This window comes from Dipodomys spectabilis, unplaced genomic scaffold, assembly GCF_019054845.1.
Source record: "Dipodomys spectabilis isolate Male_0828 unplaced genomic scaffold, ASM1905484v1 ptg000004l, whole genome shotgun sequence".
Taxonomy (NCBI): domain Eukaryota; kingdom Metazoa; phylum Chordata; class Mammalia; order Rodentia; family Heteromyidae; genus Dipodomys; species Dipodomys spectabilis.
The window spans coordinates 289,090-314,314 of record NW_024870681.1 but is presented as its reverse complement, the minus strand read 5'-3'; the positions used below and the strand labels follow the sequence as shown (position 1 = coordinate 314,314).

Sequence of the window (25,225 nt, the reverse complement as noted above, 5' to 3'; positions counted from 1 at the left end):
GGAGACTGAGATCTGAGGATCATGGTTCAGAGCCAGCCTGGGCAGAAAAGTCTGAGATTCTTATCCTTTAACCAGTAAAAAGCTGGAAGTGGAGCTGTGGCTCAAGTGGTATAGTGCCAGCCTGGAGTGAGAAAGCTCAGGGACTGTACCTAGGTCCCAAGTTCAAGACCCTGTACTGACGAGCTAGCGAGTGAGCGAGTGAACGAGAGAGAGAGAGAGTTGCAGAAGACACAGCAGCTCTGAGATATGATTGGAAACCAAATTAAAGGGCTGCGGTTATAGCTCAGCAGTACAATTGCCTAGCATTTGGCAGGCCCTTAGGTTCAATCCCCAGCACCTCAAGCAAACAAGTGTTGCTTATATTACAATCTGCATTGTCTTTGTCCAGTCCCACTTTTACTAGATCTGACTGGTATAAAATTTCAGTAGTTCTCTTTTTGACAATGGATGTTATTTCACGTCTTAACCTTTACTTTGGGAGTCTGTTTACTCGGGCATTCATTTCTTATCTCTAGCCCCTCCATATCCCTGCAGCTCAGTGCTTCTCCTCCAGGTTCCTCTTCACTGCTTTGTAGTTTTCATGCTTGAGACTGGTCTATAATGCCATCTTTAAAAAACAATACTAACTCACCTGAGTTCAAGAGTCACTCAAGCAAAGTAATCAAGCCCAAGGTGTGAACTTCCTGGAACTCCGAATTGTAGCCAATTAGAAAAGCATAGGCAACTATACCTGGGTTTGTTGATTGGCATCTAGCAGTGGTGAAGGCTTTGGGGGGGGGGGGGGGGGGGAGTGTCAGTGTTGAGGACTGAGTCCTGAAACTGTGGGAATCTGATTCGTTTTTTTCTCCCCTTCTGCTTCAATATCCTGGCCTATGTTTGTTAGCCTGGCTGAAAGACTCAGCTCAGTAGTGGAACCTTCCATTCTCCCCATCTTCCACTTACAGCTGGTATCACTTCAGGCCTTCTTTGTTCTGCATTAGAACCACAACTCTCAACTTTCTTTAGTTTTTATTTATTTGCCACAGCACATATGGTATGTGAAATTCCATGCATAACATACTTTTACAAGCATGTCCAAATTGTCCCGTTCCTCCCCCATTCCCCACCCCCAAGTTTCCCAGGAAATCCAGCAAGCCGCACCACAGATGCATCATGGTATGGCATGTCATTGTTAAGAGCACTTTACAGGCTTGGGAGTGACTAAGTGTTGTTCATCAGCAGCACAGCACAGCCAGGCTGGGATGGAGAAATGTGTACTTCCCTCTTAGCTAGCACACCATCTACTTTTCCCAATCAGGAAGCGGGTGGAAAGCAAATACATTTGCTACAATTCATAGCTGAAGACCAAATGATTTGCCAACTTCTCTTTACATGGTAGGAGGAAAGGATCGCTTATTTATCTCCTTATACTAGACTAGTCTTTGCATTGGTACTGCAGATGGCCTGTCAGATGTGTATTGTTGGGGAATACCAGTCCCAAACATGGCTCCAGCTGTAGAGATAACCATGATTAAAAAAAAAAAAAAAAAGCCGGGCGCCAATGGCTCACCCCTGTAACCCTAGCTACTCAGGAGGCTGAGATCTGAGGCTCACGGTTCAAAGCCAGCCCAGGCAGGAAAGTCTGCGAAATTCTTTTTTTTTTTTTTTCCATTCAGCCTAAAATATATATTCAGGATAAAACCAGATTGTCATTAGTTATTAAAACAGAAAATATGACTTGCAATTCCAGCATAGACTTGTGGAGTCAAGAGTATGTAAGACACTGTGATTGATGTAATGTTCTCATGTCAAAAGCCAGTCCACTGTCCAGAACTTGTCAGTGTTCTGGTTTCTTTGCTACTAAGGCAATGGTGAGCAACCTTGTTCTGAAAGTTCAAACCAACTTCATCAAAGCCCTCAAATCTTTCTGGAGAACGGTTTACTATCTAACAGAAGCAGATACCAATCTGGAAGCAGAAGTCACCCTGCTGTTGTCTTTTGAGCCTTGGCAGCATTTTCTAAAATTTTCCTTTTCCATTCTTCATAATCTTGTGTCAGATCTTCATCTTTTTGTAGTTTACGTTGGATGTCTTCTACCTTCTCTATTTCCGTAGCTGGTAGTTCAACCATCTTCTTTTTCTTCCTTGGTGGACTACCTAAGTCTCCAGGTGCCTTGTCCATCTGCTCTCCAATCTTCTCTGTTTACACAGTCGATCAAATATAGCTTTCTTTACACCCGAAGTGGCTGCCATTTTGTTTTTATCCACTTTCAGCTTTAGACTCTTGCATGCTGAAAGTAAACAGAGGCCTGGATAAGTCAAGATCTACTTGCTGTGTCTGGGGAAGACTGGCTTCATAGCTTTGTAGAATCTTTGAAACCATGTTCACTGCTTCTGTACAGCTAAACTGTACACTGAGGTCTCTTATTCCAATATTTGAGTTCAGGCCCAGTAAACACTCAAAAGATTTAAGATAGCTCTGGTACATCTTCTTGTTCAAACCAGAAAGTTTAATTAAATAAGTCCTGTCCAAGGGGTACTTCATATAGGAAGCTGCAAGGTCTAGGCACATGACTGCATTGCTGGTTTCTGTAGTATGTGCAGACAGACTGATACATTTCACCTGGGATAGTCGCAGGTACTCTTCTGCTTTCCTCAGCACCTCAGGTTCCGAAAGTCCTAGGCGCGGGGCTAAGCATGGGATCAGTCCTGATCCCTGCGAAATTCTTATCTCCAATAAACCACTAGAACGCCGGAAGTGGTGCTGTGGCTCAAGCAGTAGAGCGCTGGCCTTGAGCTTGAAGAGCTGAGGGACAGCGCCCAGGCCCAGAGTTCAAGCCCCACGACCGACACACGCACACACACAAAAAGTGTGTGACCCTGCCAGTATGGCGGCTCCAAGCCATTAATGTTTGTGGGCACAGAGGTCTTCATTCACCTGACCCTTCCTACTCCTTGTTGCTTCCACCAGAGAATAACAAGATCTGTAATGCTGCCCGTGAATCTCGGAATCACAGAGGACATTCATTACTACCCACCTAGAACTAGCCTGTGCTGAGTTAACTTCCTTTTTGTCTCATTAACCCATTACTCCATTTCTGTACTGGAGAATTGGAATTGGGAAGTAATTGGGGCTCAGTGGAAACCAAAGAAATTCAGCAGAGAGGCCCTAGTGTTTTTTGACATTAGCATTTTGAGCCAGATCACTTTTCATTGTGGAGGGGCTTCCTGACTCTTGTAGAATGTTGTTGTTTTTGTTTTGTTTTAGCAGTCCTGGGGCTTGAACTCAGGGCCTCATGCTTGCTAGGCAGGCCCCTCTATCACTTGAACCATGTCCCCAGCTCTTTTTTGCTTTTAGTTACTTTTCAGGAAGGGTTTTGCCTTTTTGCCGAGGCCTAGTCTTGGATCACCTCTTGTATAGGCCTCCTGTGTACCTGGGATTACGGTACACACTAACATGCCAGGGTTACTAATTGAGATGGGGAGGATTTTTTGCAGGATTGGCCTCAAACTGTAGTCATCTGATCTTCTCTACCTCTCTTGTAGCTGAGATTACTGGTGTGAGCCTCTGTGCCTGGCCTGTAGAACATCCCCAACTTCTACATCTGTCTCTAGTTGTGACAACCAAAAAATGTCCTCAGACATTGCTATTTGTCCCCCCTGCCCTGGGACACAAAATCACCCCCGTTGAGAACTGCTGGCTAAAGCAAGCATGAAGTCCCTCTGGATTACCTCTTCCTAGGGGCATCTGCATGGCTGCCTGGACACTAGGGCACACTTCTGCCACTTGTGGTTGAGATCAAGGAAAAGAGGAAGAGTCCCTTGCCCACACAGAAGGAGAATTGGCAGGGTTGAGTAGTTAATTGTCTACAGAATACTGAAGACCAGAGGAAATAAAAAACAATGTCAGAATTCCACCTGTTTAGCATATTCTATTTTCCTTTCCACTCATGTCTCCAGGAAATCCACAGAAGGAGGTGCTGCCTCCTAAGCGGGTAGAGCTGCTTCCTAAGTGTTTGTATTGAGAGCTGCATGCACCAGTGGCTTTTAGAGCATTAAGCTCAAGTTTGAAGGGTAAAAGCTGCAGAAACAGTACTCAAGAGTCTAAGCTACATGGATGTACACAGGGACATGAGCTTTGGGCAGAACACCTTGAGCAGATGCCCTATTGGCAGCTCAGGCATTTTAGAGCCCTCCCCCCCCCCCCCCCCCCCAGTCAAATCACTGTCCAGCCCTTGTTGAGGGAGAGTGGGGATGCATTGGGCAGCCCCCTGGAGCCTTACCCTGAGCTCCCTGATCACAGAGCAAGAGCCAGTGCCTGGTGAGTCCCTCCTGGGTTAATGTCAGGAGCTGCAGGGGCAGCTGCCCTTGTCTGTCTGGTGGCCTCTGGCCTTTGATGTAACCCCTGTGCCTCCTGACTTCCCACCCCTTAAAGAGAAGCAGATGTGTGCTAACAAATAATGAAATGGAAAAGAAATGAGAGAAAAGAAACCATGTGATGGATGAGTTCCTCCCAAGTCCAGAGGTTATCTGCGAGGAGGCCAGTCTTCATATAGGCTGAGACAGGGCGACTGTGCTACCACCGTTGACACCTTGCTTCTGGGGTGATAGCACCAGCTTTGGAAGGGCTTCCTACCCCTGGCCATGTGAAGCGCCAGCACTCAGGCCTCTGTGTGCTGCTGCAGTCACAGACCTGAAGGAAAGTACCTTAGCCCTTCCTGATAGTTCCCTTTGCTCATTTATGCCTCCCAAGGTGAACTGCATGGCAGTGAGGGCTACAACAACCCTGCCCGAATGTGTGTGTGTGTGGGGGGGGGGGGGGGTTGAGGGTTCCGAGCTCTCCCTGGAGAGCAAAAGAGGGGCTTCCTTAGTCTGCTATTGCCTGAGGTACCCATCAAGTCTGGAAGGAGCAGGAGTTGGGCAACAGGGCAGGGAAGAGTTGTCCCTGGTGGAGGGAATCACCTATTCAAAGGATCAAGGCTGGTGAGTGGGCTCTAGAATGGTGGTCACTCTGAGGCTCTTGTGGGGCCCCAGCTGGGAAGCTCCTCAAGCTCTGCCCAGTGTATAGCACAGGTCTCCACTGTGTCCTCCAGAAAGAGTCCGCTTCCTAGAAGTCTGCAGGTCATTAGTGACCAGGCACGGCATTTACGACATTGTATCTTAGCAGGTTCTGAACACCATTTGCCAGTTAATCAGCTACTAATACATTTCCTTGGGCTTTTGAGTCTCCCCAGCTGCCTTTCTTCCTCTATGAGTCACAGCCTTGGGATTCACCAGAAGAGTAAACTGTTCTTCTCTTCTCCCAGGCTAAGAGAACACCCTTCAGTGTCACTTAGCTGTGCAGCTGTACTTTGGTGGCTGTGCAAAGCCCTGTGCTGAGTGTAACTGAGGGGGGACTGGCAGGCATTTTCTTGAGGCAGCTGGGGGAACTTGCTGACAAAGCCTGCATTGGTTTTCCTTGCTGTAAAGTATTTCTACTCCAGTGTCTGACGGCAGCCCCAGCCCGAGGCCCGCCAAGCTGAGGGTGTTCAGCAACGCAGTGTGTCAATGTTGGCCTTGCCCTGACCCAGGCTCACATCATTTGTTTCACTAAGAACATGAATTCTAAGATAGCAAACTCAGATTAGTTCACATTCAGCCATTGAGTTACTGATTCAGCACAAAAGTCTTTACTTGTTAGGGCCTGGACTGAAGTCGAACCACATTAGAGGCTTCCAGGCTTTTCCTGAAGAAGAGACTCACCACCCTCTTTTCTTCAATTGTAAAATCAGAACTACAGACACTTGGTTAAAATTTTAACCGCATGGGCTGGGAAGGCGGCTCAGTGGTAGAGTGCTTGCCTTGCATGCATGAGGCCCTGGGTTCAATTCCTCAGCACCACATAAGCAGAAAAAGCTGGAAGTGGCGCTGTGGCTCAAGTGGTAGAGCGCTCGCCTTGAGCTGAAGTGCTGATTGACAGTGCCCAGGCCCAGAGTTCAAGCCCCATGACCAAAAAATAAAAAAAATAAAATAAAATAAACAGCACTAGGGCAATTGAGGCAAGAGGATCAGGTGTTTGAGACCCAGCCTGAGCTATACACCAAGCTTGAGGCCAGCCTCAGCAAGACGTTGTCTAGAAAAGAAAGGTATACTGAAAGAAATATCAAGTTTCACTCCTCAGATTTTAATCTGTGAACATGTACATTAGTAATTCCTGACTTTTCTTTTCTTTTTTTTAATAAAAATACCCATGTCTCTTCAGTGTTAGGAATAGAACCCAGGGCCTTTGCTATGTTAGGCAAGTGCTCTTCCGTGCTCCCAGCCTTGATTTTTTTTTTTCTTTTTTTGTTGGTCATGGGACCTGAACTTGGACTGGGCACTGTCCCTCAGCTCTTTAGCTCACAGCGAGTGCTCTACCACTTGAGCCACAGCGCCACTTCCGGCTTTTTCTGCTTAGGTGGTGCTAAGGAATCGAACCCAGGGCCTCATGCATGCAAGGCATGCATTCTACCACTGAGCCACCTTCCCAGCCCCCAGCCTTGATTTTAAAAACCACTTATTAATCTATGTTGCTGATCTTTCCCTCTCAGCATATACTGACTTGTCCTGCTTCAGTCTTTATAATACCAGCATTGTATTTCATTGAGTGGATATAACAATTCACATAGCCAATACTCTCTCAGTGTGTTTCATTCCTTCTTTAGACTTTTGCTATTCCAAATGATGCTACAACAAACATTTTTACATAGCCAGGCATACATATCTGTAGAATAACTTTCTAGAATGGAACATTGTTAATTTGGAAAGATAGTGTCAAAGTTTTTCTTGCAGGGGACAGAGTGGGATTGCTTTATAGAAAACGTAACTCTGACAGCCAGCCTAAGATGCTGCTCATTCCTTTGCCTAGAAAACATTGCTCCCCAATGCAGAAAGATCCAAGCAAACACATCATAATAGTAAGGAAGCACAGGATATGGAGCATGGATGATATTTGCTAAGGCAGGACTTCTCCAGTCCTTGGTTTTCTCATCTGCTCAGTAAATGTGGACAAGATGACCTGTTAATTCCATCATGTAATTTAAATTAACCCAGGTATGCTTCTAGGTCTGGGACTCAGGAGCCTGGCCTTTGTGAGAGGCATGAGCAGGAAATAATATGCCAGATCAGCTCTTTAATTTTCAGGTTCTTTATCTTTTCACCAGCATTAAATGAGGTGAGAAGGTTGGGCATTTGGACTTTCCCTGAGGCAGTGGACAAACTTGGGCAGTTCTAGGATATCTACGTTTTCAGGAGATTGCATGGTAGCTTGGCACACTGAGCTTCTTCTTTGCTCCTTTAGGCAACCCGTTAATTAGCAGGGCCTTGGGTGAGAGATGGAGTGATTAAGATTTCTGTTAAAATGATCGTCAGTGGAAAATCTGGCCCAAAGACCCTGGTGGTTTCTTTCTCTGGCTTGTTTCTTTCCATGCAGTTATACCTTTAAGGTTGATGTCTGTTTTGGCAGTATCAGGGAATTTAGGGCATCATGTTTGCTAGGCAGATGCTGTACCACTTAAGCCACAGCTCTGCCTTGAGCTTTTTTGGTGGTTAACTGGAGGTAAGATTCATAGACTTTCCTGATCAGGTTAGCTTCAAAAAGAGGCAAATATACCTTCCTGTTTTATCTCACCAAGGACATAATAAGTCTGTATCATTATTGATATGGAGTTGAAACACTTGATCTCTACCTTGTAACAGTAGTGTCTCCTTTTAACAAGCAGTTAGTGATTTGTTATTTTGGCATCATAGGAATATTCTGTTCCCATTATCTTATTACCCAGTGGATACAGCATCCATTGGTTTGTGGATGATTGTTTCCTGACTTTTTTTGTTTTGTTTTGTTTTTACAATGATCACTGCAGAATGTTCATTTCAAATTCTCTCTTCTACATTTAGACACATGCATTCTTCTACAAAGAAGAGTCTCCCCCCATCTCCATGGGTCCTTTCTGAGCCTCCTATATACTCTTTTTGGTTGTACTTTGAGTCATAGTTTGTTCTTGTTTAGTTTTGTTAAATTGAATTGCCCATTAACCTCATATTTTAATTCTCTAATTATCCCAAATTTGGTAGGTGGAATTCCCCCCCTCCCCCCCCCCTCCCCCAATCCTGGGGCTTGAACTCAGGGCCTGGGCATTGTCCCTGAACTTCTTTTGCTCAAAAGTAGCACTCTACCACTTGAGCCACAGCACCACTTCTGGCATTTTCTGTTTATGTGTTATTGAGGAATCGAACCCAGGGCTTCATGCATATTAGGCAAGTACTCTACCACTAAGCCACATTCCCAGCCCTGGAAATCTTTTCAGAGTGGCCCTTGGATCCTTTTAACTTGCTTCCAGCAGTCCTTAAGCATTTACTTGTTCTTCTGCACAGAATGAGATGTGTAGACTCAGTTTATATGGTCTTCAGTCTTTGGAATCAGCTCTTTTTCTAAGAAAAGAATTCTTGCTATGGTGGAGAAATCCTTCCTTCCAGCGGGCCTTGTTTTTTGGCACTACTGGGGATTGAACCCATGGCCTTGTGCTTGCTAGGCAGACACTCATCACTTGAGCGTCACCCCATAGTCTTAGAAACTGAGAATGGAGCATGAAATGCGCTTTTTGCTAGATGTGTCTCTGCTTCTCAACACTTTCAGCAGAATGAGCAAAGACACATTTCTAGAAGTTCATCTTGAGATGTTCAGTTTGGAGCTAGCATCCATGCTGTCTTCCTTACTGTCGTCATCCTGTGTTTCTGTTCATTTTGTCTCACAGTGAGACACTTGTACAATGCCCATGTGGTGGTCAATGAAAGCCCTACCAAGTTAAAGCTCAAGATTTCTTTTAGTTTTGTTTGCCCTTTGACTCTATCCAAGTAAGGATGAATACAGAACTTGAAGGACTGCATAATTTTCATCTACAGTTTGTTAGGTTCATATGTTTCTGTTCTTACTCGGCTTCCTTATTTGCTCCTCATGCTTTTTGATTTGTTTTTGTTCTAATACATAAAATATCTATGAAGTCTAAAAGTCAAAACATAGTGAAAAATAAGCTGTGAGAGGTCTTGCTTCCATTGCCTGAAGTAACCATGGTTATTGGTTACTTCCCTGTCGCAAAACTAACCAATCCCTGTGGTATTGGGCCCTGTTCTGTCTATTGTGCACACCCAGGAAAGCTGGGTGGTTCAGCCCTGGCCAGCAGAATCCTGTCAGGAGCCAGTGGGGTTCCTTATCTTTCCCCGCCTCCCACCAGCAGCTGTTGTTTTGTGCTTGAGTGATTTGGGCTTCCTATGCCTTTTCAGTCTTAAGTTTTAATCCCTTCCTCCATAAGAGTTGCAGGGAACAAACTGATTTCTTCTAAATAAACACATTAGGGAAGTTAACTTCTCACATTTGTTGTTGTTGTTTTTTACTTGACATTTAGGAGCTCTTATAAGCAATTAACTGGAAGAAAACCCAAACCAAAAATTCCCCTAAACTCCAAATGACCTCCCTAGGAATCTCTCCAGTGTTCCTGGTCTCAACTCCTTTGGCATATTTAAGGAGTGACTCTTGTTCCCACTTTCAAATGATAGCTTGCAAATATTAGTCAATGTGGATAAACTTGTCGAATGGGTTCCATTAAATGTATTTTGGGGTTAGACTTACTCTTAAAACTATAGCTGGACAGGAAACTGGATCTGTAATTATTTCTTGGAAAAACTTGGTCTTTGTTCTTTTTTTTTTGGTGCTAGTCCTGGGGCTTGAACTCAGAGCCTGGATGCTATCCTTAAGCTATTTTTTTCCCCTCAGGTCTTAACACTATACCACTTGAGCCACAGCTCCACTTCTGTGTGCACTTTGCGTTCTCTCTCTCTCTCTCTCTCTCTCTCTCTCTGAGATAAGGGTCTTAAGAACTTTCCTGCCCTGTCTGATTTCAAATCACAACCCTCAGATATCAGTCTCCCAAGAGTAGCAAGGATTATAGGCGTGAGCCACTGGTGCCTGGCTAAGCTGGCCAATCATTTTTTGAGTAGCAAACTTCTCAGTAAAGAAGCTCTTCCCATGCCCTTGAAGGAGATTGGAGGACCCCAATCCTTTCCTCCCTCCCTGTTTTGCTTCCCAGTCAGGGAGTAAGTGGTTTTGCTCTGCCACATGCTCCCAAGTTGCTCAGTATGACATGGTTTCAGAATGAACAAAATACAGAGTGTGTAAAACTTATTTGGTTACCTTGGCCAAGGAAACCCTCGATAAACTGCCTAGCTTTGATCCTGGCTCCTAATGAACCCTCCAAGGTAAATTATTATCATAACAAAGTGGCTTATCATATAGAATTGTTACTTGATTTACAAATTAAGTGACCCAAATCAACTAAAATCTGGGAAGGCTTCTACCCAAAGTAGTAACCTTGGCTGTAGAATAGTTAGTGTGGAGTCCTTGTGGCCACAGTTAATTAGCTAGATCAGTGAGAGAGGATAAACTTGCAGCACTTGTAGTAAACGCAGGCCTCTCTGTTGTTGCTGTGTGGCATGTGCCCAGCTCATCCAAAAGTGATGCTAGTTACTGGATCATTAAGAACAAAGTTCAAAGAAGACCAGAATGGAAGCCTGCCTGACTCTGAATTTGCTCCCCCAGGATAACACTTCTGATTGAGACTTTTACAGAACTATTAACACAGAATCTAAACATGCTTCAGTAGCTTGAGTTGAGTTTCATGCTCTTGGCTTAGGACCTTTTCCTGCCTGAACAGAGCACAAGTCCACAAAAGCCACAGATTATCGGTTGTTTCTGGTGGGTTTCTCAAGCATGGTAACAAGATCACAAGAGTGGAGATGGCCTGGCAGCATATAAAACCTACACGTATTAAGCAAAGTAACTAATTGGTACTCTATATGTCTTTTGCCAAGAGAGGCTTTTGTCAGTAGTGAAGTGCTGCTGTTCTGTGGATAACATGGCTGTACTTTATATATTAACTAGCTCGTTAACTTGGCCATCTGGGTGCGGGGTAGGCTTAGCCACAGACATAGGACATTCTTTTAGTGAAAGACATGTACTTCACAAGCCCAATGGAGCCATACTTTTAAGACCTGATAGGTTCTCATCTTACATTCTGCCCTTCCGTGGAGTGAGATTCTTCTCCCATCAGAACACATCCAATGAGCATCCCAGAAGTTAGACTAAGGGCATGGTGCAATCAGTAGAGTACCAGCCTAGTAAGCCCAAGGTCCTGCATTAAAACCCCAGCAATATCACCACCACCACCGCCTCCTCCCCTCCTCTCCCCCTCCCCCCCCCCCAAACACACACACACACTCAGGTAAATACCTTCAGGAGAAAATTTACCTAAGGGTCTCCTGCTTGTAAGGCCATAATTATAGGATGTCCATCTCCTCTTACCTGACATTTTCAGAGCTTTTGTTTCCTTGGCCATCATGGGGGATTTTGGCAGAGGCAAGGTGAGATTGGAGCTGCTGTGAAACTGTCTCTGTGACAGGATCACTTTCTCGGGTTTTGATTGAGTTCTCTGGCAAACTGCGTAGGATTTGTTGTAACATACACATTCCCCCTGCCAAGGTACACACAGTCTTTAGACGCAGAGGCTTGTTTTATGATTCCCCCCCCCCCCCCAACTTAATTTATTCTACATATCCCATGGCAGAGCTAAACATTTGTGGGCATTTCGGCTGCCAGAACCAATGGTGGTAGATGAAATGGGACCAGGTCTGTACTTGCTGGAGAGAAAGGGAGGGAGAAAGGTACTAAATCAAACAAGACTTTGAACAATTATATTTACCAGTAGAACGTGAGGGATCCAGAGAAGATTTTTGCCCACATTTCAACACTGGGATAGCAGACACGTTTTTACTAGTCTTGGCAAAGGTAAGGTATCTGAATCTGGGTAGAGAATGTTCACTTCCCTCTGCCTGAGACCCTGAGTATTGATGCCCTGAAGCCCTTAGGGCATGATCAGGCCTGAGAGACTCAAAGGCTGCCACCTTTTTATTCTGTTAGTATATTAAATAAACCCTTAAGACTCTACTCATGTGAATAGTGGGATCATTTAAAGTCTCTGTAACTCAAAACTAACCCAGTGGCAGATCCCTCTTACCAGAACCTGACACAGGACTTCATAACATCTAAAGAGCCTATATGAGAATAGTGGAGTATGGTAAGAAATGAGAATTAGACATAGATGTTGCAGATTTTTCTCTTTTTCTTTTTTTGGGGGGAATGGTTACTGAGGTTTGAACTCAGGATGTTTAATTTGCTAGGTAGGCACTCTACCACTTGAGCCACATCCCCAAACTTTTTTTTTTTGGTCACTCCTGGGCTTGAACTCAGGGTCTAGACACTGTCCCTGAGTTTCTTTTTGCTCAAGGTTAGCATTCTACTACTTGAGCCACAGCATCACTCCTGGCTCTTTTTCTGTTTATGTGGTACTGCTTCAGGTATGGTAGGCAGGGACTCTACCACTAAGTCACCTTCCCAGCCCCTCCCAAACTCCTTTGTGTTTTATTTTATTTTTTTTCAGATAGAGTCTCATGCTTTTGCTAGGGCTAGCCTTCTGACCTACAGGTGTAGTAGGTAGGAGGCTGGGATTATAGATGTGTGCTGAATAATATTGCACATCTCCTTAGTTCCAGCAACTATGCTGGAAGCTAAGGTACCTGGGTGAGCCAAAACTCCTCCTGCTCTCATGGAGCTCTGTAGTCCACACGTTATTTTGACAAGTCATACACATGTAGTATGTGATGAAAACTGTGATAAGCACTGATGATAAGAACAGGACATGTAATGAGGAGACTGGGAAAGGACTTGGGGTAGTAAGTAACCCTTGGAGAAGGAAGGGTTGAGGAAAGGCTATCTGACCTGAGATGAACAGGATATGTGAGAATTTAACAGACATAGAGCAGTGCCAGCAAAGGGACCACATGCATAGAGCATGTGTGACTCAAAAATCAGTGGGCCTGAGAGGCACCTAGGAACGCTGTTAACATTTACATTGTTGAGCTTTGCCTACCAGAGAATTAGATACAGTGGGTTAATGCCTAGAAATCTGCACCTCCTGGGGGGAGGGGGCGTGCAGGTGGTCCTGGGGAATATTGCAGTAAACATTGCTATGAAACTTTTCTTGTACTTTGCAATTCTGGTAGAGGCCTCCTCTACCAGGGGAATCTTCGCTGGGTTTGGCATAGCAAAACTCCACCTGTTCCGTGAGACCTGACCGCCAATCCTGTGTCCAGGGCTGCCTGAAGGAACAGCCTATGCAGTCCTTTCTTCCCTTCCCCTTCCCTCTCTTTTTCCTTCTCCCCCCCGCCCACCCTACTTTCAGTTCCCACATATTTCCAGGGGCCAAAATCTGATACTAATTCTGGCTCTAGGAACCAGGTGAAGAAAGAAGGGAAGTGGAGTTTTTCCCTTAAACTCCCTGGACACCAATATGAACATTTAGATACAAGTCTGTCTACTTACTCCCTCCTGGCTTTTTCTGGAAAGTGAACAAAACACCACTGTGGGCAGGAGAGAGCCAGGGCAAGTGTAGCCTGCTTCCTGGTCAGTCATGAGGTCTCTTGATGGTGATGTCCCTGGACACGGCTGAGGTGGATTCTCAGTGATAGGGCATGGGATGAGGCATTGCAGTGCCTCAGAAAGCAGAAGAAACAGTCTGAACCCTTGACAAAGAAAGAGCTTTCCCAAGGCTGTGGGGCCCTCTGCACACCAGCCACCAGGTTCTCGATCCCTTTTCTGGCCACTGCCTCTGCTGGCACCAGACCTCGGGAGTTTAGGATGGCAGGCTGTTGCCAAGATTGGCACTCCTGACTGATCTACATCATACTTTTTTCCATTCTCCAAGTCTTTTGTTCTATCAGCAGAAAAGTCTCGATATGGGGCTTCATCTTCAAATCACTGAATAACTCACCCACCTTCCTTTCCTTACAGCAAACCATCCCCAAAGCCTCCTGCAGGCAACTGGGGCGGGGTCAGATTCAATCATTTTATCTTCTCTGTTTTAATTTGGACACTTACCCTCTATTTAGGATAAGCAGTACTTTTTCTTTCAGAATATATCTTTTAAGAATCTAGTTAAAGCAAAATAAGTAAATGAGAGTGAGAGTTGGGCAGAAATAACTGATACATTTGAATGACTAAGCTGGGTAATGTGGGTGACTGAAGAAGCATCTGGATTTCACATCTGGGTTAATCTCTTGGCAAGCCTGTGTGTCAAGGACGATGATTTTCCCAGTTTAAAGGGAAGTGAATGACATCACAGCCTGGCCAGCTTCACATGGTGTCTTCTAGTCTGCCCTTCGTGGAGAAGGGGGGAGCAAGGCAGTACTCATTTCCTCCATACTCTGAGCTGCCTTTCTCCTCTCCCCACCCCAGCTTTCTGGGCACTGTCCCTGGGCCTGCAGCCTGACACTGCCCAAGAAGGGCAAGCAGGGGTGTCTCCATCCATCCCAGCCTGGGATATGCTGGTGCTCCCTGTTGCTGAGCCAAGAATGGAGCTCAAAGGTGCTGAAACCTGGCTTTTCTCCCTGCTTTTGGACACAAGCTTCATCTATGGGTGGTCTGGAGCCCAGTTTAAAATGTGTTGACATTTAACAGTTCGGTTCTGCTGAAGGTTGACAGAATTATTGTGCTCTTTAAAATGGCCAGCGTGTCCCAGAAAACCCGAGCTCCTCATGGAGAACTCATTTGCGTGTGGTTTCTGCTCCGAAGGCCAGAGCCGTTTAAGTTTCTTAAGCAAGTGATTAGTGGCATTTCCAAGGTCTGATTCACTGGGACGTTTCTGTTCTGGAAGAGAAAGTTAAGCCCATCCCAACTTTGGAAACTTTATACTCTGTCATTTTTGTCCAGTGGCACCCATAGCTTCTGGAACCAGCTTACAGGAAGGTGCTGGCACACCTGGCCTATAGTGTCCATGAGCCATATTTGATACTAACAGAAGAACACTTGCTATGTCTTCTTCTTCTTCTTTTTTTTTTTTTTTTTGTCGGTCATGGGCCTGAACTCCAGGCCTGAACGCTGTCCCTCAGCTCTTCAGTTCAAGGCTAGCACTCTACCACTTGAGCCATAGCACCACTTCCAGCTTTTTCTGCTTATGTGGTACTAAGGAATCGAACCCAGGGCCTCATGCATGCAAGGTAAGCGCTCTACCACTGAGCCACCTTCCCAGTCCCCACTTGCTATATCTTCTCAGCCGTCATACCTAGGCAATCCCCTGGGCTAGGGAGTAGCTCAGTGGTAGAGCACTTGTCTACAATGTGCAGGGTCCAAGGTTTAGCCCCAGCATTGCAAAAATAATAAACCCAAACAAACAAACAAAAACCTCCGGGGCTAGATACATTATTTTTAAGCATCTACTCATCTTGTCTGTGGAAAAATCAGACATTCTTCCCTCCTGACTTAGCTTAAGGCAGTGCCCCCTGGAGACAAGAGTACAGAGAGACTCCTTGAAGGGCAGCCACAGGCTGGAAACTCAAAGGGCTTTTCTTAGTGAGGTAGGGAGTTTATTCACAGTCACCTTAACTTGGACCCACGTGTCAGAGAAGCAGACTGATTTTTTTCTTGCATCTGCACACATGTGAGATGTCCATTGTATTTGAGGCTTACATTTAACAAGTACTGAGAAGTAGAACTGTGGTTCAAGTGGTAGAGAGCTAGCCTTGAACACAAATTGGCTCAGAGACAGGGCTTAGGCCCTGAGTTCAAGCCCCAGGACCACCCCAAAAAAAAAAAATTATCAAGTTATAGGCTGGGACAAAGTGCTTGCCTAGCAAGTTCAACATCCTGAGTTCAATCCCCAGTACCAGAAAAAGAAAAGACAAACAAAACCTGCAAGTCTTTCTAGAACTGGAGGCTGGCAGGCAGTGAAGACATGTTAGGCAACTCATCTTGCTTCAGTCTGTGCATCCCTACCCCACAAAGAATTTATTTCTTGGGGTCAGGGTAGAGAAGGGGTCAGAGGAAGGGTAGAAAGAATGATACACCTCTTATCCAAACTCCATGGTTTCTGTTGTCTGTGATTGAAAATATTATGTGGAAAGTTCCCAAAATAGGCAGTTCATAGGTTTTACAGTACACGTATGCTGTTCTGAGTAACGTGGTGAAATCCTGTCTCACCCTATCCCTCCTGGGATGGGAGTCATTTCTTTGTTTCTCGTATCCACATTGTATACACTACCATCCCATTAATCTCTTGGTAACCATTTTTGTTACCAGTTCGATTGTTGGGGGTATGGCAGTACTTATGTTCAAGTAATTATTCTTTTTCGCAATAATGACCCCAAAGCACTAGAGTAGTGGTACTGACAATTCAGTGCTACCAAAGAGAAGATGTAAAATGCTGTTTTTTTTTTTTAAGGTGAAAAGATTTTTTTACCTACTAATGAAGGAAAAACAATAATATGGTGTAGTTGCTAAGATCTATCATCAGAATGAATGTGTGAAATTGTGAAGAAGGAAAAAGAAGCAGAGCTAGTTTTGCTTTTGCAACTTAAAACACAAAAGTTGTAGAAAAATCATGTGAGAATTTAGTTAAGAGGGAAAAGGCATCAACTTTGTGTGTACAGAAAAAAACATACTCTCTGCAGAATTTGAGACTGTCTTGGCTTCAGGCATCCATGGGCTGGGGGACATGAATCCTTCTGATGGAAAGGGAGATTTGAAAGGGTTCCGAGTGTTGGCTAATTCTGCTGTTCCTTTGCTGGCATTGTAAGAGGTAGAGGTCTTTGAGGTAAGCATGGGCTCTCAGTATACACATGTACCCACATGTCTGTCTTAGTTATAAGTTGTTTACAGGGAACAGAAATTCACTCATGCTGGCATATGTAAATTGGGTTGGGCTCTCAGAATATAGTTGTTAATCCCATGGGCATCCAGATCCAGGAAATAGAGAGCAGCTGGGAGACAGAGGGCCCAGACATGGGATTGCAGAAGCAGATCCCCTTGCCCTGCTTAGGGCTATGGTTTCCGCCATTTGCTTCTCTCTGTTCTCTGCTTCTCTTCTGTCACTCGAACTGTGTGTCAACTCTCATTGTTTGTCCCTCAAGACTATAAAGTGCCTGGTTCCCACCACCACTAACAGCCCTCCTCTACCCATTCATATCTCTGCCACACTTAGCTGAGTCACTGTATGTGAGGATAAACGAGCATAGATAGCATCTGGGCACTGGAGGTTAATAACTTGGAGAGAGAGGGGCTTCCATGAGAAGGGTCAATATGACCCCTTCCAGTAGCCAGCTTGCACCAGCTTTGACCTTGCTGAACATATCTTGTATATGTAGTTCTACATTTCCAGGAGAGACTATATTTTATCTTGGATCAAAGGTCTATATCTACTTCTATCACTCATGGCTCTAGGTTCATGGGTATGGGGTGCGGCAGGGAAGGGTAGCATGACTGGAGAGGAAGCAAGTTTGCTTATTTACTAGGCTTCTTTCATCTCTACAAGGCAGAGTGTCCTGTCTTAATCTCTGTCCCTATGCCGTCTGGCGGGTGTTCATTAAATGCCTGTTGATGACAAGAGACCAGATATGTGCATGGTGTGGATCTGTTGTGTTGAGCAGTGTTCTGAATGTGACACTTGACCTGTCCCGGAAAACTCAGTGACCTCCTCATCTTCTGCGCTATGTCCTTGGACTCTGCCTTACCTTCTCTCTAGCACATCCTGGCGTCTGGGGACATTCCTGCTGTTCTTAGTACTTGTCTCCTTCGAAAGTCTCAAACTGAGAGAAGTTGACCAGTGAAGCAGGCCGTCTGTGTTTCTTCTCAGTATGAGGTATTTGGAACCAATTGTGTAGTGGCTCCTTTGAGTTTGCTGTTTAGAAGTAAAACAACACTGATACTATATTGTAAAAAAATGTCTCTTCCGGCCACAGTCTTGGACTTGTGTTTCGATGGAAACACCCATGCAAATTTCCTGCTTTATTTATTTTTTAATGGCCAGGCATGAACCTGACAAATGCTACTATTTGTGAAATTCTGCTGATACTCAGCAGCAGCAGCCTCCTTTGGAGATAAGAAACCAACATTCAGTAACTGGACATAAATTGTTGGTGGTTGACATCCTGTTGAGCATGATGGGGACCCTAGGGAACCCCTGCTTAATTTCCAGTATTTCATCTTGAAACAGTCACACATCCTGTTTTATAGTAACTTTATTTAGCAAAAAGAGAGGTATGAATTCACATTTCTTTGTAAGATCAGGCAAGAAAGAAGAGTGTGCCATTCTATTCTGTTTACTCTTGTGTTTCTTTCTATATTGAGTAGCTCTTTTTTTCCCCCCTTATTCTACATGAATCACTTGAATGCATAAATTCAAGGACATATGTTTGTGACTCTGACACATCTGTCTTGAATTTCATCTTTTCACTCTGTCTTCTACTTTCCAAACAATCCACCTCCCTCGCTCTTCCTCCCTGCTGTTACTTATTTCATTGTGCTGTGGAATCCTTTCATTTCAAGAGTTGGTGGAGGAGACAATGCAAGCCCCAGTCCATTTCTGTAGAAAGGCATCTTGGTATGTGGTAATCACAGCTACTTAGTATGAGATTCCATTCCTTTCACTCTGGACACAGCTGGCCTGTAGCAGTGTGCTGGGTACCATTTTCAGAGCTGAAGAGGTGCCTGGTTTTCTGGGTTCCTAGTGAGGTGATATGGTGATGTTACTGTCTTGGACCAATCTAGTCCAAATCATCCCTTTACGACTGTCTCCTTTGATCCCCCCCTCCCCGCCCCCCCCCCCCCCCACCGGGGGAATTTCTCACATCATTGTAAATGTTTCCTTTCCTCTCCTTGTCATTTGGCTGGGACTCAGTAGGGACTTCCTGAAGCAGGAAAGTGGTAACAAGGGGTTTATAACTGGGCACTCAGAAAGTTCTGCCAAGAAACAGAGCTTTCTATGCAGCAGGGCGCAAAAACCCTGATGAAATAACAATCAGCTAGGAAATTGGAAAGAGTGCTGTGCTGAGTGCTAATGGCTCCATGGTGGAGCAGGTACGGGTGGCGCTGAGATGATAAACATTGCCGCCGTTCTCACAAACCGCACTTCCTGCTCTTATTTTCATTTTGGAGAGTGGACATGGAAAAGCTCAGCCCGCTGACTTGTAATTTATAGCATTTGGTTTGGGAGGCGTTATGCAATCACATTCCTGATCTCCTGGAAGCCGCACAGCATTTTGAGACTATTTGCCTGATTTCTTTTTTGGATGGCAACTTAGCGAGTAGCTGCTTAGGAACCGCGATGAATGTGTATGAAAACACGCCAGTGGCTCGCTGGTCTCTCATGCTTTTGTCTTCAGAGTCACATGTGAGAAGCTGCTAGCACATTCTCAGCCCGAAGGCATTTCCATGGGCATTACTGAATGCCTACCTTGCAAGGAACTGAGGATGCCAAGCAGCATAAGGTTTGGTTCCCTGCAGGCCTTCATCCAGTGAGGGAGATTGAGATAGGCTTTGCTTTCAAGTCCAGTAAAGACGATGACCATGGGATTCTAGAAGATTAGAGTTCCCTCTTGCTATTGATCTGGTGGCTCACATCTAAAAACTCCTTATCAAGCCTGGGCACCAGTAGCTCAAGCCTGAGATCCTAACTACATAGGAGGCTGAGATCTGAGAATCATGGTTCAAAGCCAGCCCAGGCAGGAAAGTCCATGGGACCCTTGTTTCCCATTAACCAGTAAAAAGCCAGAAATGGAGCTGTGACTCAAGTGGTAGAGCACTAGCCTTGAGCAAACAAAGCTTAGACAGCATCCAGGTCCTGAGTTCAAGCCCTAGTAGTGCATGCACGCATTCTCATTCTCTCTGTCTTTCTGTCTCCTCTCTCTCTCTCTCTCTCTGGGCAATGTCTCTCCCCCTCCCTCCTTGGTCCTGTTTCACTGTAGCACCTGGTGCTCCTGGTGCTTGTGTGCAAGGTGTCCATGCTGGATGTGGCCTCCAAGTGCTGCATTTGAGCCTGCTGCTGTGAGGAAGTGGCTTGTCATCCCAGCTAGACCTGAGGTGGCTGGGGAGCCCTGTTGTCCTGTCCCCAGGAGTCTGTTCTGAATACTTTTTCCTGGGGGAGCTGGTATAGCTATTTTTAGACAAAGAAAACAGTATAATTTATTTATTTTTCTTTTTTTATAGTTGTACTGTGTTTTGAACTCTGGGCCTTACATGTGCTAGGTGGGAGGAAGCTCTGCCAGTTGAGTCATGCCCCCAGGCCTTTTTGCTTTAATTTGTTTCAGATAGGGTTTGTTGTTTTTGCCCAGAGCCAGTCTTGGGCAGAGATTCTCCTATCTTGCCTCTTGAGTAGCTGAAATTGTATGTGTGAACCACCATACTCAGCTTTTTTTTTTTTTTTTAAATTAGAGAAGACAGATACATGTGTATATACATATATATGGGTATATATGGATATATATATACACACACACGTGTGTGTGTGTGTGTGTGTGTGTGTGTGTGTGCTCCTTTCAGCTGTGGTCAGATCCCAAATTCAGTCACCTTAAATTTAGTACTGAGGTATGGGGGATGGATTGTTTGGGGCAGGTTAATAACATCTACCACTATCTTTCAGCTAAGCAGGGGCAGCTGGCCCTCCTCCTGCCCCCTCTCATGGTTTATACCTACACTTCTTCTCCGCCTTTCAGCATTGTTTTAACCTCCTGGCCCTGTAAAGATCTCGTGTGAAAACACTCAGAATTTGTTGTTCATCAGTATGACCTTAATCTTCTGGGTTGGGTGGTGACATGTCTCTCAAAGAAGGTTGTAGATCAAGGTCCCCATCAAGGAAAAAAGGCACTGCTCACAGTGAATGTGAACACATTTGAACTCTCTCCCATCCAGTCCCGTCAGCAGAAGGATGCACAGCAACCGGAGCCACAGAAACCCTGACTCCGCACTGAAGTGATTGCTTTCAGGGCTGGGACAGGTCTCTCAGATTCCAGCTCCACTCTAGCTCTTTATCCCCCTCTCATAGAAAAACTCCCAGTCACTTCTTTGGATCTTCCCTATTTTAGCCTGTTATTACAAGGCACCCCTCTGTTCCAAACCACTCTGCCCAGTGGAGGTTTTGGGAGCAGATGGGCTGTAGGAAATCCCTCTGTCAGCTTGTGAGAACTGCAGCGTGGGGAAACCCAGCCGCCTTCCCCTTGTCTCCGGTGCTGGCTGGGAAGAATGTGGTGGCCATATGCTACTTTGTACTTCCAGCAAACTGCTCATCTCCTGGCTGGTGGAGTCATTAGGACAGGAAGTTGCATGGCTTAGCAAATGAATCTCTTAATGGGTGTTACAAATGATACCAAATTCCAAGTGTTAGGGAGCCTGGCTCTGCAAGCCAGCTGTGACGTGGAAGAATTCAGAGATGCTTTGCACTGTAGCACTTTTGAAAGGATGGGAAGAAAACGTGTACACATTTGCCTTTGTGTTTGTGGCCACAGCCCCACTCCTTTAATCTTTTTCATTTATAATTGCTGATGATGGAAATTGATGTGCAGGTGAGGCTTTCTGAAAGGAGCTTAGTAGCTAAGTTGCTTTCCTTGTGTTTCTAAAAAGGCAAGAGGAGTCTCCGAATATCTTCCTTTAGTTTCCTCTGCTTTCCAACACTGGCCACACTTGGGATACAGTCTCTTCCCCAACTTCACGCTCCATCCTCACCAGTATTCTACTGTAGCCTTCACCACCAGGTAACAAAACTGTACCCCACTGTTAGTGCTAGTGGCCAGACACAGGCTTCTGAGCCACAAGGAACATTGCTTCTGGTTTGGCTTTCTTTTTTTAAAAAAAGTTATCTTTAGTTGTACAAAGGAGCTGCCATTCAAGGAAGCAGTTTATGTATACACTGTATCTTGATCAATTTCACCCCTTTCATCCTTCTCCCCCGTAGTATTTCTTTCCGTTGTGGTTGGTTTTGGTTATTTGTAGTTTTGGGGGTTTGCACCCATGTCCTTGCACAACCACTATATCATCTGAACCACAAACCCAGTCCTTTTGCTTTTAGTTTATTTTTCAAATTAGGTCTCATACTTTTTGCCTGGGCCAGTTTCAAAACTATGGTCCTCCTACCTCTGCCTTCTAAGTAGCTAAGATTACACACATATGTCACCATACCTGGCTTCACTTTAATATATATATATATTTTTTTTACCTTCTTGTGCTTACTTGTGTGACCTGAAATGTTAGAGTGCTAGCCTTGAGCAAAAAAGCTTAGGGACAGTACCCAAGCTCTGAGTTCAAGCCCCAGGGAAGCATGCCACACACAATTCAGGGTCCACTGGGCATGGTGCTAAACTCCTGTAATCCCAGCACTCAGGAGGCTGAGGCAGGAGGATTGAGAGTTAAAAGGCCAACCTGAACTATATTAGCAAGATCTTGTCTTTAAAAAATCCAGTGTCATTATTGCAAATCCACCGGGAGGATTTTGAATTCTTGATGATTGTGGCCAGCCTGGCCCCGCCCACTGCATGGGTTCCTTACTCTAACAGGCTGGTTTCCCGTGTCAGTTCCAAGCAGAGGGATGGGGAAGTGTGTAGGGTCCGGAGGTCAGAGGCACTGTTAGCTAATGAGAGAAGAGCCCTGATTCTACTGGCACTTATGTATAACTCCATAGAAGGAGTGCACTTTAAAGAGCATTCTGGTCCCCCAAAGATCTAGGAAAAGAAGCCATTTAAATAGTTGAACCTGGTTACTTAGACAAATGTCTCATCTAGGCGGTGTAGACAGTGTTTCCTCCTGCTGTCCCTTCCTCCTCCTTGCATTAATTACTTATCGTTTATTGATTGAACACATAGTGTTCTAGGTCTTGTGTTTGGCCATTCAACTCTACCAGTTTATGAAAATTTCCGCACACTGGGAATCATGTTACAGGAACATGGAGATCAAAATGTTGGCCTGATCTCTGCGGGTGTAAGGATAAAGCCGTAGGGACAATTTGGAAGAGGGTGCCAGGGTGACAACTATAACTATATGAACAATAGCACAACACATATGTATAATATAGCACCTGCCTTGTGCGAGGCCTTTGCCTGAACACTTAATGTAACTCATCCTCATAACAGCCCAATGAGAGAAGGTTCTGTTATCCCACTTTTGCAGATGAAGAAGCAGAGAGACGTTCAGTAGCTTGCCTGAGATTACCAACTATGAGGTGGTAAGAGCTGACTTAGACCCAGGCAGTCAAGCTACAGAATGTGCTAACGACATTAGAGGTGGGACAGAGGTACTTTCCCTCTGGTGTGTCTGTAATGGGCTTTGGCCATGTTTGCTTAGGAAACGTGGGGACACTTAAGGTTCTGTTTTTCAGTGCTGCTCACAGAAAGAAAGGGTGGTTTTGACTGTTGGGTCAGCACTGGGTGGAAGAGCAGGGATAGTTTGCCTGAGAAGGCTCCAGCTGACCTGGCCAAGAAGTTCGCTGATTAACCCTCCATCTGTGTTAGCTTTGGCTTCATCACACAGATCTGCAGCAGCTGTTGAGAAATCAAAGCTAAGCTTCTCCGTCAAGTGCAAGCCTCAGTCCTCGGCCCGAGAGGCAGATCCTGTGTCGCCGTCAAGAGCGGGGCCTTCTCAGAAATCACCAGTCTGTTTCCCTGTGGCATCTGTGGGTGCTGACTAATCCCACCCGGCCTGCATGTTGGCTCAGCTTTCTCCTCTGCTCCCAAATCCCATCCATTGTGATACTTGCTTCATTGTTTTGTGGCCACTATACAAAGGCTCTTCTGGCCAGCATCCTGAGGATGAGTGTTCCAACCACAACCTTGGAATCTGAAATAGCCTCCAGGCCCAGGAATGAAAACCTGCATGGCCCATTTTGTCATCCTTTTTGAGTTCTGCCAAATTGAGCGAATATTGTAGTTGCTTTGTTTCTCTTCTCTGTCATCTTTGTTGACTTGCTTCCAAATTTGGCTTAGTAATCATCCATACTTAGATTTCTGGGTCAGGGTTTTCCTATGATTTATTCTATTAGGGTCACCTGATCTTTGGGTAGCTTAGAAGAAGTAGGTACAATGAGTCAAAGAGATCATTAAAATGAGCCTTAGTTAGGTGGAACTTTTTTGCAGAGATAAAAGCAAATGTGAGGTATATAAGTCACTTGGCTTTCCCTACAGTGCTATAGCCCTTATAAGGTGCTTACGATACCTTTGGCCTTTTTTGAAACTCTTCCCCAATCCAGTGGAACATGAGCTCTTGCCCTCAATTCAGTCTCTGAGTTCAGGTTCAAAGGCAGTGGGGATGGGAAGAACCTGACTCAGCTCCTTTTCCTCCCACGCCTGCCCTGCTGCACTACACTGTGTTGTATTTCACGCTTTAGTCATCGAGCCAGAAGTGAGGAAACCAAAAAGAAATTCTTTCCAGAGTTACATGTCGTGTCTAAATTCTCTTAGGTAGAGTGGAAAGCAAAAGCTACAGAGGCAATTAAAAAAAAAACTTCCAGTTAGTCCAGGCATGGCCAGCTGTATGAAGTCCCAGCTACTCAGGTTGATGAAGCAGGAGGGTCACTTGAACTCAGTAGTTTTAAGTGGAGCCTGCCAAGTTCAACATAGCAAGACCTTGTCTCCAAAGACTAAAATAAAATAAATAAAATAAAATTGCGTGTTCCTTTAAAATCTGGAAATCTACAAAGGAGAATGGGTGTTCCTTTAAAATCTGGAAATCTACAAAGGAGAGGAAGGCAATAAAGAAAGAAGAGAGCAGCGAACAGATCCCATAAAACAGGCCCCCAAGTATCTTTGTGTTGTGGAAAAACACCATTTGTTCAGAAGGAAATACCCATTTCCCAAGTCGTTTCATTTACAGCCTACTAACTGCACAGTTGATTGATTTGCTGTAAAATATTGTTGCCAGAGAAATGGTTTTTGAGGGGACTGACAAAAGGGGGGAAATAAGCATAGATTCCAATGTTAATGATGTGTCCCATGTGTGCAGTGTTTTTAGGAGCTTAGTGTCTCCACTCACACGGCCTCTTCTCACTCTCATGCTTATCTTGCCACATGGATGTGACTGAGCTAGGTGGGGGATGAAAACTGCCTGAAATCTGGTTCTTCTTTCCCCACTGATACCTAGTAAGGTGTAGGGCCAGAGTGATGGCCCAGCCCCTTGAAGCCTGTTTCCAACCCTACCATGTTTTCTCCCGAGAGAGACCTCTAAGATGGTAAGGAAGCATTTTAGTGGTTAAATGCTCTAATGGGGTTGTTGAGGGAAGCAGGTGGATCACTGGTAGAGGGCCAGCCTAGCTCTAATGTGATACCAAGGAAGAACATGAATTTGTTTCTTGGGGATGCTTTAAAGACAGGTG

The 25,225-nt window shown here is 45.1% G+C and overlaps 1 protein-coding gene and 1 pseudogene across 1 annotated transcript in view; one reads left to right on the top strand and one right to left on the bottom strand.

Annotated features, from left to right (window-relative positions):
• Window positions 1–25,225, top strand: part of Nxn (nucleoredoxin) — a 138,767-nt gene that overhangs the window by 85,325 nt on the left and 28,217 nt on the right. The gene's annotated exons all lie outside the window — the stretch shown is intronic.
• On the bottom strand, window positions 1,705–8,720 carry LOC122118300 (annotated as a pseudogene).